The 14,053-nt window shown below is 39.5% G+C and overlaps 1 long non-coding RNA gene across 1 annotated transcript; it reads left to right on the plus strand.

Moving 5' to 3' along the window:
• The first annotated feature begins 363 nt into the window (after positions 1 to 363).
• On the plus strand, positions 364 to 12,272 carry LOC107060556 (uncharacterized). Its single transcript, XR_001473413.1, has 3 exons — positions 364 to 431; positions 1,051 to 1,108; positions 12,127 to 12,272. It is a non-coding gene; the product is annotated as an uncharacterized lncRNA (long non-coding RNA).
• The last annotated feature ends 1,781 nt before the right edge of the window (positions 12,273 to 14,053 follow it).

Raw genomic sequence — 14,053 nt, forward strand, 5'->3', positions numbered from 1 at the left:
TTGAGACCCAAATTAAATAAAAGGAAAAGGGAATGGAGATGAGGCCTCACACCAATCTGTCCAAGTCCAACTACTTGAGCCCAATAAAGACTAAGGCCCAAATTAAGGGTATAATTCTGGCCCATGGCTTAATATTAGAAAGGGGAAAGATTGCATCCCAAGATGAGTACATAAAGGGCCCATTTTGTGTATATATAATTCCAAGAGGTGCATCACCTAGTTGGACCAATTTGACAAATTACTGGCTGATATTAAAACATAAGAGGTGGGGAAAAGTAAGACCTTTATAATCCCCAAGTTGCTAGCCATTTCCTCACTTTTAAGAAATAGATAAAAATCAGATTCGTCTCTAAGTTTCTCCTCTCTCTTTCAAAGCATAGCAGCAGCCACAAGTTTCCTAGGGTTCTTGGATAAACCCAAGCCCTTGCAAGGTAAGATAAGTGGAATTACAAATGAATTTAGCCTAATACTCCCATGGAATGCTAGATAAACATGTTAATTAGTTAAGAACAAGTAGAGGACTGAATCTGTCAAAAGTTTAATTGCTCACTTTCCTTTGTTATTGAGAGGCGTTTCTCTTTTTCTTTGGCCTATGTGAAGGGAAGCTCAAGTTATTGAACAGTTAAAATTAAAAGAAAAATGAGTTATAAGAATTAAGGTAAAGTGATTGCCCTATATTTGTATTCCTTAAACACGAGTCTAAGTATGATATTTTAAGTGTATTATTGATAAGAACTCGTGGGATGATGATGGGAAACTATGGTTTCATGTCCTCTATTGTATGTTGGATTGTTAGGACTGTTTTTGGGATAGGTTGATGTATAAACATATTGGGGACAGCTTGGTTGATATCTGGAAAGGGTGTAAATTGATGATATTGAAATATAGTTGTGTAGTGTACAAATGCAATAAAAGAAGGCGGGGATTGAAAGAACAACCTTAGTTTGGTAATTACGGGTTTGCTGCCCGAGCATTATTGTTGAGTGAGATTGGACTGCCTAAGCATATTTAGTAACTACTAATACTAGTTTATCACCTACTCTATTGTAGATAAGTATTTGAAAAGAAAGGAAGGTACTTCAAGGTAACTACAAGGTGGTACAGCAAGGTATGTAAGGCTTTTCGATTTCCTACTAATTGGCATGAAATATTGACTCGTCCTCGACACATTGAGGCATCCTACCAGCTCCAACACGACTTATGACCTTGTTCTCACTCTTTAACATGTCTACACGTTCCAATACATGTTCATTGTCAAATCTGTACATATACATTAAATACCCTGCATGAGTTCTCCTTTTAACTAAATAAGGTCCATATATTATTTCAGCTCTTATGCATTTCACTAATTCTGTAACTACTCTCTACTTTGTTATTCTTGCATTATATGATTATTACATGTCACTTGTTGACTACATAGTCCCACAACTCAAAAATGCTACGACCACCAAAAGAATCATCTCAAATGTTAATGGAAAGATATTAAATGAATCTACTTATTGATGGGTGGTATCCCAAGGGTGGAAGAATCACCTAGCATGGGTTGATCCCAATATTACGGGTGGTATCCCAGAGGTGGAAGTATCACCTAGCATGGGTGTATCCCAATATTACGGGTGGTATCCCAGGGGTTAAAGGAAAGCCTAGCATGGGTCGATCCCAATTTATATGTCTACCACTGATCAGCTGGTCATTTGTATTATATGTTGTGCACAGAGTGTAAAGTAAAGAATGATAAAGTAAAGAAAAGAATGTAAAGTACCTGATTCCATAATATGAGAAAAGGTGGTCTTGTATTCTTACATTGGTATATGATTTCATTTGAGTTCTTATTTCACGTACAGTACTTTATGCCTTACATACTCAGTACATTCTCCGTACTGACGTCTCTCTCGGGGGACCTGCAATTCATGCTGCAAGTACAAGAGCTAGTAGATCTCCCTAGTAGGAGAACAGGACATCTAGCGGCTATTGGTGAGCTCCAGGTTGATTTGGGGCTTTCCGAGTCTATAGCATGTATTTTGGTATTGTATAGTAGTTGAGTGTAAGGCAGGGCATGTCCCGACCTTAGCCCCATAATGTTTTTTCATTTAGAGGCTTTGTAAACTATGTATAGTGAAGTATGGTTGTGCCTCTTGTCTTAGACATCATGGTCCCAACGACCAAGTCATGTGCACTTTCTTTTGGCTTGTTAATACTGTCTACTTCCATGAAAACTTGTTATCCTCTATGGCAGCTCCTTTAAATGTTCATAGATAGAGCATGATTACAGGTTGGTCCTCCCGAGCCTTCTCAGCAACGACGGGTGCCGGTCCACCTTAATGGGATTTTAGGCATGACAAAAGTGGTTTCAGAGCAGGTCATCCTAGGGAGTCTACAAAGTCGTGTCTATGTAGAGTCTTGCTTATGGATGTGTTGTGCACCACATTTATAAGCAGGAGGCTACGTGGCATTTAGGAGCTGTCCCTTTCTTTTCATTCTTTAGATCGTGCTATAGCACCAAATGTTGTAGGTGGACAATGCTTAACCTCTTAATTGTTTTGTTATAAAACAAATGCCGCAGAAAAGGAAAAGTAAAAGAAAAGGAAAGCAAGTAGAAGTGGCGGCTGGAGAAGCCAGCCAGAGTACCCTAGGTGAGTCCCAAGATAAGTCTCCATCACAAACATTCCCTACTCCTCCACTTCCTGAAGAGTTGAGAAGGGATGGAGTTCCCCCAGAACCATCTACAGATGCTACCGTACAAGATTTGAGAAATGCGGTTCAATTATTGACTCGTATAGTTGCTGGCCAAGGTCAAAGGCAAGAAGGCCCAGTTACGGGTATTGGTGGTGCAGATAGGGCAGCTAGCACGCGGATACGTGATTTCCTTAATTTGGACCCTCCATCATTGTCTGGATCAGATCCTAATGAAGATCCGCAAGACTTTATTAATCAAATCCAACAAACTTTGGATGTTATGCACGTGAGTGGTAAAGAAGTTGTTGAGCTAGCCACATATAGATTAAAGGGTGTGGCTATATTATGGTATGAAACTTGGGAGCAATCTAAGAGTACAGATGCACCTCCAGCTACTTGGAAAGAATTTAAAAATGCATTTCTTGATCATTATTTGCCATTGGAGATTCGAGAGGCCCGCGCAGATTAGTTCTCAAATCTTCACCAAGGGGGTATGAGCGTGAGAGAGTACAGTCTCTAATTTAATTCCTTGTCCAGGTATGCTCCCAATGTAGTTGCTACTATAGAGGATAGAGTTCATCGATATGTGGATAGATTGGATTCGTATCTGGTTAGTGATTGTACTATTGCATCTTTAAATAAAGACATGGATATAGCAAGGATGCAAGATTTTGCACAGAAATTGGAAGACCAAGTCCAAGAGGGATAGGTCTACCGAGCAGTTTACACCACCTCAAGGTGAGTTTAAGCCTCGGTTTTTTAATAGACCAGCTAGGCCGTCATTTCCCTACTCTACAGGTATCACTCCACCCCAATTTCAAGGGCCGAGAGGCAATCAATTTAGGCAAAAGAGTGTGAGCCAAGGTTCACGGACAGCAGGATATCCAGAGTAGGGCAGTACAAGCCAATTAATGCCTCCTAGGAAGCCTTGTAAACAATGTGGGAGGAGTCATCTAGGTATATGTCATTTTGAAACAGATGCATGTTATTTGTGTGGTATACCAGGGCACCTAATGAGAGATTGCCCTAAAAGGCGCATGGGTGATATAGCACAACCTACTGGATCAGCTGTTACATTGTCATCATCGGTGCCTCCTTTAGGTAGAGGTCTACAGGTTCCTACAGGTCGTGGTAGAGGTGTTAGAGGAGCAGTTAGTTCTAGCAGAGTCCAAAATCGCACATATGCTCTAGGGAGTTGACAGAACTTGGAGGCTTCACCTGACGTAGTAACAGGTACATTGTTCATCTTTTCACATAATGTATATGTGTTTATTGATCCTCGTTCCACACTATCGTATATCACTCCACTAGTTGCTGGGAAGCTTAAAAAGAACACCAAAATTATTGAATAACCATTTGAAGTGTCTACACCAACCGATGAGTCTATTATAGCAAGAAGGGTCTATTGTAACTGCATAGTAACTGTTTGTGATCGTGATACATTGACTGACCTAATTGAACCAGAAATGGTTGAATTTGATGTTATAATGGGTATGGATTATGAGTCTATTATAGCAAGAAGGGTCTATTGTAACTGCATAGTAACTGTTTGTGATCGTGATACATTGACTGACCTAATTGAACCAGAAATGGTTGAATTTGATGTTATAATGGGTATGGATTGGTTGGCTTCTTGTTATGCCACGGTGGATTGCCGAACTAAGAGAGTGCACTTTCACTTTCCAAACGAGGCAGTCCTTGAATGGGAAGGTACTGTTGCAGCGCCAAGGGGTAAGTTTATTTCTTATTTGAAGGCGAGGAAGATGATGTCAAAAGTGTACATATGTCATCTAGTTAGAGTGAGAGATGTGGAGGCAGAACCACTGATTCTTCAATCTATTCCGGTAGTAATTGAATTTATTGATGTGTTTCCTGAAGAGCTTCCAGGTTTACCCCCAGAACGAGAAGTAGAATTTGGTATCGATTTAATTCCAGGCACTCAACCTATCTCTATTCCTCCGTATAGAATGGCCCCGGCAGAATTACGTGATTAAAGGACATTAAGGACTGTTAGAAAAAGGGTTTATAAGGCCTAGTGTGTCCCCATGGGGGTGCACCAGTGTTATTTGTACGTAAGAAGGACGGCACGTTAAGAATGTGCATCGACTACCGACAATTGAATAGAGTCACAATTAAGAATAAATATCCCCTCCTCAGAATTGATGATTTGTTTGATCAGTTACAGGGTGCCAAGTTCTTTTCAAAAATTGACTTGAGATCAGGTTATCACCAAGTGAGGGTGAAGGAGAAGGATATACCCAAGACAGCTTTTCCAACACAGTATGGTCATTTCGAAGTTCTCGTTATGTCATTTGGGGTAACAAATGCACCGGTAATTTTTATGGATTTGATGAATAGGGTGTTCAAGCCATTATTGGATGTATTTGTGATAGTATTTATAGGTGATATCTTGGTGTATTCAAGATCAAAAGAGGACCATGCAAATCACTTACGACAGGTATTACAAGTTCTTCGTGATCGGCGGTTGTATGCCAAGTTCTCTAAATGTGAATTTTGGTTAAAATCAGTGGCGTTCTTGGGTCATATTGTATCTGATGAAGGAATAAGGGTTGATTAACAAAATATAGAGGCTGTGAAAGATTGGCCAAGACCAACAACACCCACAGAGGTTCGTAGCTTCCTAGGGTTGGCAGGTTATTCTAGAAGGTTCGTTGAAGGATTTTCTTCTATTTCTACACCTTTAACTAAGCTAACACACAAGACAGCTAAGTTTCAGTGGAATGATTCATGTGAAAGAAGCTTACAAGAGTTGAAAAGTAGGCTAACTTCTGCACCTGTATTAGTACTTCCGGAAGGCACAGAGGGGTATGCAGTATATTGTGATGCTTCAGGGATTGGTTTAGGATGTGTACTCACGCAGCATGGTAGAGTAATAGCTTATGCCTCAAGACAACTGCGGTCACATGAGAGAAACTACCCAACCCATGATCTTGAACTAGCAGCGGTTGTATTTGCTTTAAAGATATGGCGCAACTATTTATATGGGGTTCACGTTGACATATATACAAACCATAAAAGTTTGCAATACATCTTCAAGCAAAAGGATCTGAATTTGAGGCAGTGAAGATGGTTAGAGCTAATAAAAGATTATGACGTTGATATACTATACCATCCAGGGAAAGCAAACGTAGTAGCCGATGCTTTCAGTCGCAAGACAATATCAAGTATTAATGAGCAAACCGTGGAAAAAGAAGGGATGGCGAAGGATCTACGTCAACTAGCTAGTTTGGGAGTTCGTCTTCTTGAAACCCCAAAAGAAGGGATTGTAGTGCATAATGCGGCAGAATCTTCATTAGTAGTTGAGGTGAAAGAGAAGCAGTTCAAAGATCCTATTCTATAACGACTAAAGGAGAAGGTAAATCAAGGTACGATAAAGGAATTTGAGCTTACACAAGATGGAGTACTTTGTTGTCAAAACAGATTGTGTGTACCTAATGTTAATGGGCTAAGAAGGAGGATAATGATAGAAGCACATCATTCAAGATATTCCATCTATCCGGGATCAACTAAAATGTACCATGACTTGAAAGGAGTGTATTGGTGGGGGGACATGTAGAAGGACATTACAGAATTTGTGGCTCAATGTCCAAACTGCCAGCGAGTCAAAGTAGAGCACCAAAAGTCGGGAGGTTATATGCAGTGTATGGAGCTTCCAACTTGGAAGTGGGACATGATCAACATGGATTTTGTCACTGGTTTGCCTCGCTCGTTTCGTAAGTTTGACTCCATATGGGTAATAGTTGATAGACTCACCAAGTCAGCACATTTTTTGCCAGTTAAGACTGATTATACAGCTGAAGAGTATGCAAAGTTATATATTAAGGAGATAGTTCGGCTACACGGGGTTCCAATCTCTATTATATCTGATCGAGGAGCTCAATTCACTGCAAAGTTTTGGAAATCATTCCCAAAGAGTTTGGGAACACAAGTGAATTTAAGTACAGCCTTCCACCCTTCCACCCTAAAACGGATGGTCAAGCAGAACGCACAATCCAAACACTTGAGGATATGCTTCAAGTTTGTGTCTTAGACTTCAAAGGTAGATGGGATGATCATTTACCACTTATTGAGTTTGCCTACAATAATAGTTATCATTCTAGTATCAAAATGACACCTTATGAAGCTTTATATGGAAGGAAGTGAAGATCACCAATTGGCTGGTTTGAAGTAGGCGAAACTGCTTTATTTGGACCAGACCTTGTTCTTCAAGCTAAGGAAAAAGTTAAGGTGATACAACAACGGCTAGCAACAGCTCAAAGCCGACACAAATCATATGCAGATGTTAGAAGAAGAGGATTAGAGTTTTCTATAGGAGATTGGGTGTTCTTGAAAGTATCGCCAATGAAAGGGGTAATGAGATTTGGTAAAAAGGGAAAGTTGAGTCCACGCTACGTAGGGCCATATAAGATTATTCGAAGAGTTAGCCAAGTTGCATATGAGTTAGAGCTACCTCAGGAGATTTCAGCAGTTCATCCGGTGTTTCATGTCTCAATGCTTCAAAAGTGCGTAGGTGACCCATCCTATATCACTCCTATAAAAGATCTACAAGTTATAGGGGATCTCACCTATGAAGAAGTACCTATTGCTATTCTGGATCGTCAAGTTAAAAAGCTAAGGAATAAAGAAATGGCTTCAGTAAAGGTTCTATATAGGAACCAACAAGTGGAAGAAGTAACGTGGGAAGCTGAGGAAGCGATGAAATCCAAGTACCCTTCTTTATTTGAACCTAAAGGGGAAGTCCAAAGTGCAAAATGGGGGCATTAATAGGTACGCATGAACAGGGTATTTCTTCTGTGATTAACAATTGATTTAAACTAAGGTTTAAACTTATTTAAGCTATCTGATTATGCTAGCATTCGAGGACGAGTGTTCCTAAGGGGGGGAGGATGTAACACCCCGTATTTTACCTGTACAAGTCCTACACATATGGAACTTGATTTAGCTTGGTGGTATAAGTAATGAACTTGATTTCCTAGATGAATGGTGACAATAAAGAAGCTATAAGTATAACTCCCGTACATTGCAATATTGCACGATCGAGTGAACGTCAAAGTTTAGAAGTTTTTAAATTCTGGATTGAAGGGCTATATGTAAGTCTAAATGTTAAGGTGATCAAGTGTATATAAGTTTTGAATTAAACTAAAGAGATTACGCTCGGAAAACGAATAAAAGAATTGAGGTGCTTGTTGGACTTTATAAAGCTAGCAGGTGTCACTTACTTTCTTAGCTCAAATGGGCTAGGTAGATGGGGAAGATTAGTTCATGCATTAGTGGGCTCACTTGAGGCCCAAATTAAATAAAAAGAAAAAGGGAATGGATATGAGGCCTCACACCAATCTGTCCAAGTCCAACTACTTGAGCCCAATAAAGACTAAGGCCCAAATTAAGGGTATAATTCTGGCCCATGGCTTAATATTAGAAAGGGGAAAGATTGTAGCCCAAGATGAGTACATAAAGGGCCTATTTTTGTGTATATATAATTCCTAGCAGGTGCATCACCTACTTGGACCAATTTGACAAATTACTGGCTTATGTTAAAACTTAAGAGGTGGGGAAAAGTAAGACCTTTATAATCCCCAAGTTGCTGGCCATTTCCTCACTATTAGAATAGATAAAAATCAGATTTCTCTCTAAGCTTCTCCTCTCTCTTTCAAAGCATAGCAACAGCCACAAGTTTCCTAGGGTTCTTGGATAAACCCAAGCCCTTGCAAGGTAAGATAAGTGGAATTACTAATGGATTTAGCCTAATACTCTCATGGAATGCTAGATAAACATGTTAATTAGTTAAGAACAAGTAGAGGACTGAATCTGTCAAAAGTTTTAATTGCTCACTTTCCTTTGTTATTGAGAGGCTTTTTCTCTTTTTTCTTTTGGCCTATGTGAAGGGAAGCTCAAGTTATTGAAGAGTTAAAATTATAAAAAAAATGAGTTATAAGAATTAAGGTAAAGTGACTGCCCTATCTTTGTATTCCTTAAACACGAGTCTAAGTATGATATTTTAAGTGTATTGTTGATAAGAACTCGTGGGATGATGATGGGAAACTATGGTTTCATGTCCTCTATTGTATGTTGGATTGTTAGGACTGTTTTTGGGACATGTTGATGTATAAACATATTGGGGACAGCTTGGTTGATATCTGGAAAGGGTGTAAATTGTTGATATTGAAATATAGTTGTGTAGTGTACAAATGCAATAAAAGAAGGCGGAGTTTGAAAGAACAACCTTAGTGTCACGCCCCAAGTCTACACCCTGGACGTGGCCGGCACTCGAAGACCATTGTTGGCCCCAAGCGAACCCTTGGCCTGGCTTTCTTAACTCAGCAAAAACCTAACTCAACAGAATAACTCAATGCAATGCAATGCTATAAAACAACCTAACTGATGCATAACATGCCAAAAGGCAACTCGTGTCTCAAAATAGAGTTTTCATATATACATAGATGAGAGACTCAATACTTCTTGACTGACTGTCTATGAAGCCTCTATAACACTGAGATGGATGTTGGGATATACCCCGCAACACCCTAATAAAACAAAACTAGGAACACAAAATAACAGAGTCCTCCAGAAGGCAATGGGGCTCACCACTGACTCTGGAGTGCTCAGCTGGATCAACGGCGTGCTGGATGCTGATCCGGGGTACCTGTGTTTGCATCGTCATAAGATGCAGGACAACTGTCATCAGTACATTGAATGTACGAGTATGCGAGCTGAAAAGCTAAACAACAATTTAAGCTTGGAAGGAATACAAAGGAACTCTTACCTTGGCTGTGCTCGACTCATGAATAACCGAACTCAATATAAAGCATTAAGACATATGCAATATATATAAATGCTTGTAAAACAATGTAAACAACTTAATTCGTTAAGGATAAAACAATAACAAACTCAACTTTACTTATATAAAAGTAATATAACTTTAGTGGGAGATTCTTTAACCGACAACCACCACTATGAACCCTAGTGATGATACAACGTTTTACCTCACGTTGCCCAAGGACCATCCTTTACCTTGACATGATAAAGGACCTTTACTTAACTTAGTGGATCCACTAGCTTAACTTACGTGATCATCTAAAAAGTATGACCCGTTAAATCCCATGTTTGGCTACATGGTTCTTATGGAGAATTGAGTTAATATGGACTCATGTCCCCAATTCGGTGCTCAAGACTACTCCCAAAATATACTTTAGCTCATAAGTGTTTTAAACACATTTTCTTTAGTTTGAGATAATTGCTCAAAGCTTAGCCCAAAGGCTCTTTTGGAATCAAAGTTCCCTCTTCTTTGCTCAAATGTGAAAACATTTATAAAACTTCTTTGGGAATACATAGTTCCCTAATAACTTTTGAGAAATGAACTCAACTCTATACTCTTGACTTAACTGAAACTTGAGCCTTAAAACGAAGTTAAAACGTTTAATAAAGACTCTTGAAAAACTTTAAAGACTTGCTTCTTAACTTCTAAACTTGACTTTTAACTTCTCTTGACTTGATCCTAACTTTCCTCGAATTGGAGTACGGATTTGAGGGGTAATGATCTCATGTTTATGGATGAGTTCTTGACGTTTAGACGTACCTTGGAGTGTAGGAAAACAAACTAATAAAACATAGGTACATTACCAAGGAACATGTATGAAAAAGTGGGGAAAGAATGGGAAAGGTTGGCGTCCTTGGCGCTCTGAGAGGCGCGGAGCGCCAGCCCTCAAACTTCAGAGGGGCCTGCTGGGCTCTCTGCTAGGCGCGCCGCCCCAAGGGCTAGACTTCAGAGTCCCTTTTGGGGGGCGCTGGCTGGTGCGATGCCCCAGCCCTTTTCCCCAAAAATTCGACTTTTCTCCTTAATTTCTCCAACTCTAAACCTTCTAAACTTCAAAGTTTCCAGCCCCAAACATTTAGAATCATAAACCCCCATACTATACAATGGATTCAACTTGAAATCACAACCGGAAACATGCACCCAACCAACAAGAAACTTCAACATCAAAACCACAACTTCAACAACACAACCAATCTTTTCTCGGAATTTAAAGCGAGTTTGGCGTGTGGGGAATGAACCAACCCAACACTATGATCTCACATACCTTAATAGGGATCACCCCCGATGAAAACCACGACGATCTTGACGATTCCTTGTTTCTTCTTCTCTTTCTCCTCTTCTTTCTCTCTTCTCTCAAAAATCCCTAACTCTCACTTTTAAAGGGGAAAAACTGATTTAAAATCAGTCTAACGCATCAATATAACCAAAAGAAATGTCTAGGGAAAAGACCAAAACACCCTTACAAATTCGGGAGCCCTGCCGACAGCCCAACTTCCAAAGGGCATAACTCACTCATACAAATACGGAATCAAGAAAACTCGGCGACGTTGGAAAGATCATTCCAAGGGCTTTCCAAACATAACTGGAACTACAACTAAATCATACTGAGCTAGGAGTTATGACTGTTCAAAGTTGACCAAAAACTCATTTTGTTTCCCATAGCCAATTTCCAGATTCTGAATTTTTCCAAAAATGACTATTTCCAATTTCAAGCTTCTTCAGAGTTATTTCAAATTGCATGACGTTACACTTAGTTTGGTAATTACGGGTTTGCTGCCTGAGCATTATTGTTGAGTGAGATTGGACTGCCTAAGCATGTTTAGTAACTATTCTAGTTTATCACCTACTCTATTGTAGATAAGTATTTGAAAAAAAAGGAAGGTACTTCAAGGTAACTACAAGTTGGTACAACAAGGTATGTAAGGCTTTTCAATTTCCTACTAATTGGCAGGAAATCTAGACTCGTCCTCGACACATAGAGGCAGCCTACCAGCTCCAACGCGACTTATGACCTTGATCTCACTCTTTAACATGGATGCACATTCCAATACATGTTCATTGTCAAATTTGTACATATACATTGAATACCCCGCATGCGTTCTCCTTTTAACTAAATAAGGTCCATATGTTATTTCAGCTCCTATGCATTTCACTAATTGTGTAACTACTCTCTACTTTGTTGTTCTTGCATTATATGATTATTACATGTCACTTGTTGACTGCTTAGTCCCACAACTCAAAAATGCTATGACCACCAAAGAATCATCTCACATGTTAATGGAAAGATATTAAATGAATCTGCTTATTGATGGGTGGTATCCCAGGGGTGGAAGAATCACCTAGCATGGGTCGATCCTGATTTATATGTCTACCACTGATCAGCTGGTCATTTGTATTATATGATGTGCATAGAGTGTAAAGTAAAGAATGATAAAGTAAAGAAAGAATGTAAATTACCTGATTCCATAATATGAGAAAAGGTGGTCTTATATTCTTACATTGGTATATGATTTCATTTGAGTTCTTATTTCACATACAATACTTTATGCCTTACATACTCAGTACATTCTCCCGTACTGACGTCTCTCTCGGGGAACCTGCAATTCATGTTGCAGGTACATGAGCTAGTAGATCTCCCCAGTAGGAGAACAGGACATCCAGCGGCTATTGGTGAGCTCCAGGTTGATTCGGGGCTTTCCGAGTCTATAGCATGTATTTTGGTATTGTATAGTAGCTGAGTGTAAGGCGGGGCCTGTCCCGACCTTAACCCATAATGTTTATCACTTAGAGGTCTTTGTAGACTATGTATAGTGAAGTGTGGTTGTGCCTCGTGTCTTAGACATCATGGTCCCAACGGCCAAGTCATGTGCACTTTCTTTTGGCTTGTTAATACTGTCTACTTTCATGAAAACATGTTATCCACTATGGCAGCACCTGTAAATGTTCATAGATAGAGCATGATTACAGGTTGGTCCTCCCGAGCCTTCTCGGCAATGGGTGCCGGTCCGCCTTAATGGGATTTTGGGCGTGACAATTTTAATCTCCAAAATAAGAGTAGAAATCACAAAAAAATTCTTCTTCCATACAAAAATCTCTTTATGCATGATATATATTGCATTTCCTGTACCCAATAACATACCTGTAGACATATAAATTTTATTGGATTAAATTCATACGAAATTTGAATTAAATTCGTGCTGAATGATTAATTTGGGCTTTACAAATAAAGAAAGTCATTTTATTAAAACCAATCCAAGGTCCATTTCACCTTGAAGCCCAAAACTCATTACACATGTCACAATGACTAGGAATCCAAGATCAATAAGGCAGCGCCACATGTCCAAATAAGGTTGTAGTGCCAATCAAGTGCAACAACCAATCCCAATATGCCAAGTGTCAAAATGACATCCTTCCAATCATACGCAACCTTGTCCACCCCCTATAACTATAAATAGGGGATGGACATGACATTCTAAGGGGAATCAAGAAAACTCTTCAACAAGCATTCTGCAATTGGAGAAACCTACAACATCAACTGCATAGCTCTTTGAAGGAGTGATCAATGGAGTTCTTCCCGGAGATTGACTTGAAATGGAGAAGCGCTTTCCGACATTTCCGGGGATCAATAACATCTCAAGGAGGTCTACTTCATCCAATAATTTGAGAAGTACCCTACTGAAGGCCCTCAAATCTTGGAGAAGCTGAGGAGAGAGAATCAAGAGAACATTAGAATTGTACTCACAATGATTCATTAATAAAAATCACATTTTTCTTTCATTTATTTTGCTTGCAGTCAATTTTCAGCGCTTACGAAAATTTGTTGCGAACAAATTTGGCACGCCCAGTGGGACCGATTCTGCTCTTCATCTCTTTCTCTTGCAAATCAGAAACTACAAAGGCAACTACTGCAATGGCCTTAAAAAAGAGTAGTGATTTTTCTTACAAGGACACTACTGATGTTGTATCTTTTTATCTCAGTCATGTTGGCTCGATTACTCTGTGTAAGTTCAAGAACAGTGGGCTAGATGGATCTGAATACTTCACTTCTTTTGAGGAGATGAAAAACAACAACTCTCATACGATGGTCGTAAGTGCAACAACTAGGGGAAATCTTGCGTCTGTGTTCTTTGGAGAATTTTCTTAAATTGGCTCCAACTTTGGTGAATCTGAAGATTCAATGAATTGTCCAACTTCAATGAATGTCAATGCTTTGATGGCTGACTCAACTGACATGGATGAGAAGTTTGCGTTGATGGAGCAACCCATTGACGCCTTGAAGAAATCTGTTGATGACTAAAATCTTCATATTGCTCAACTTATGAACAAGTTGGAGGCCTTCACACCTATAGAGTCAAGTCATGTCCCCACTTGTCCATCTGGTTTTGATAAATGAAACAAGGACGTTGAGGAATCTCTAGCAAAATCGAAATTTCAAAAGGAGAAAATATTTGCTTCAGTTGCTGCACTATCTGTCCAACAGTTGCAAGACATGATAACGAACACTACCAGGGCTCAATATGGCGGAACACCACAAAGTTCCTT

The sequence above is a fragment of the Solanum tuberosum genome, unplaced genomic scaffold (genome assembly GCF_000226075.1).
Source record: "Solanum tuberosum cultivar DM 1-3 516 R44 unplaced genomic scaffold, SolTub_3.0 scf00090, whole genome shotgun sequence".
Classification (NCBI taxonomy): Eukaryota; Viridiplantae; Streptophyta; class Magnoliopsida; order Solanales; family Solanaceae; genus Solanum; species Solanum tuberosum.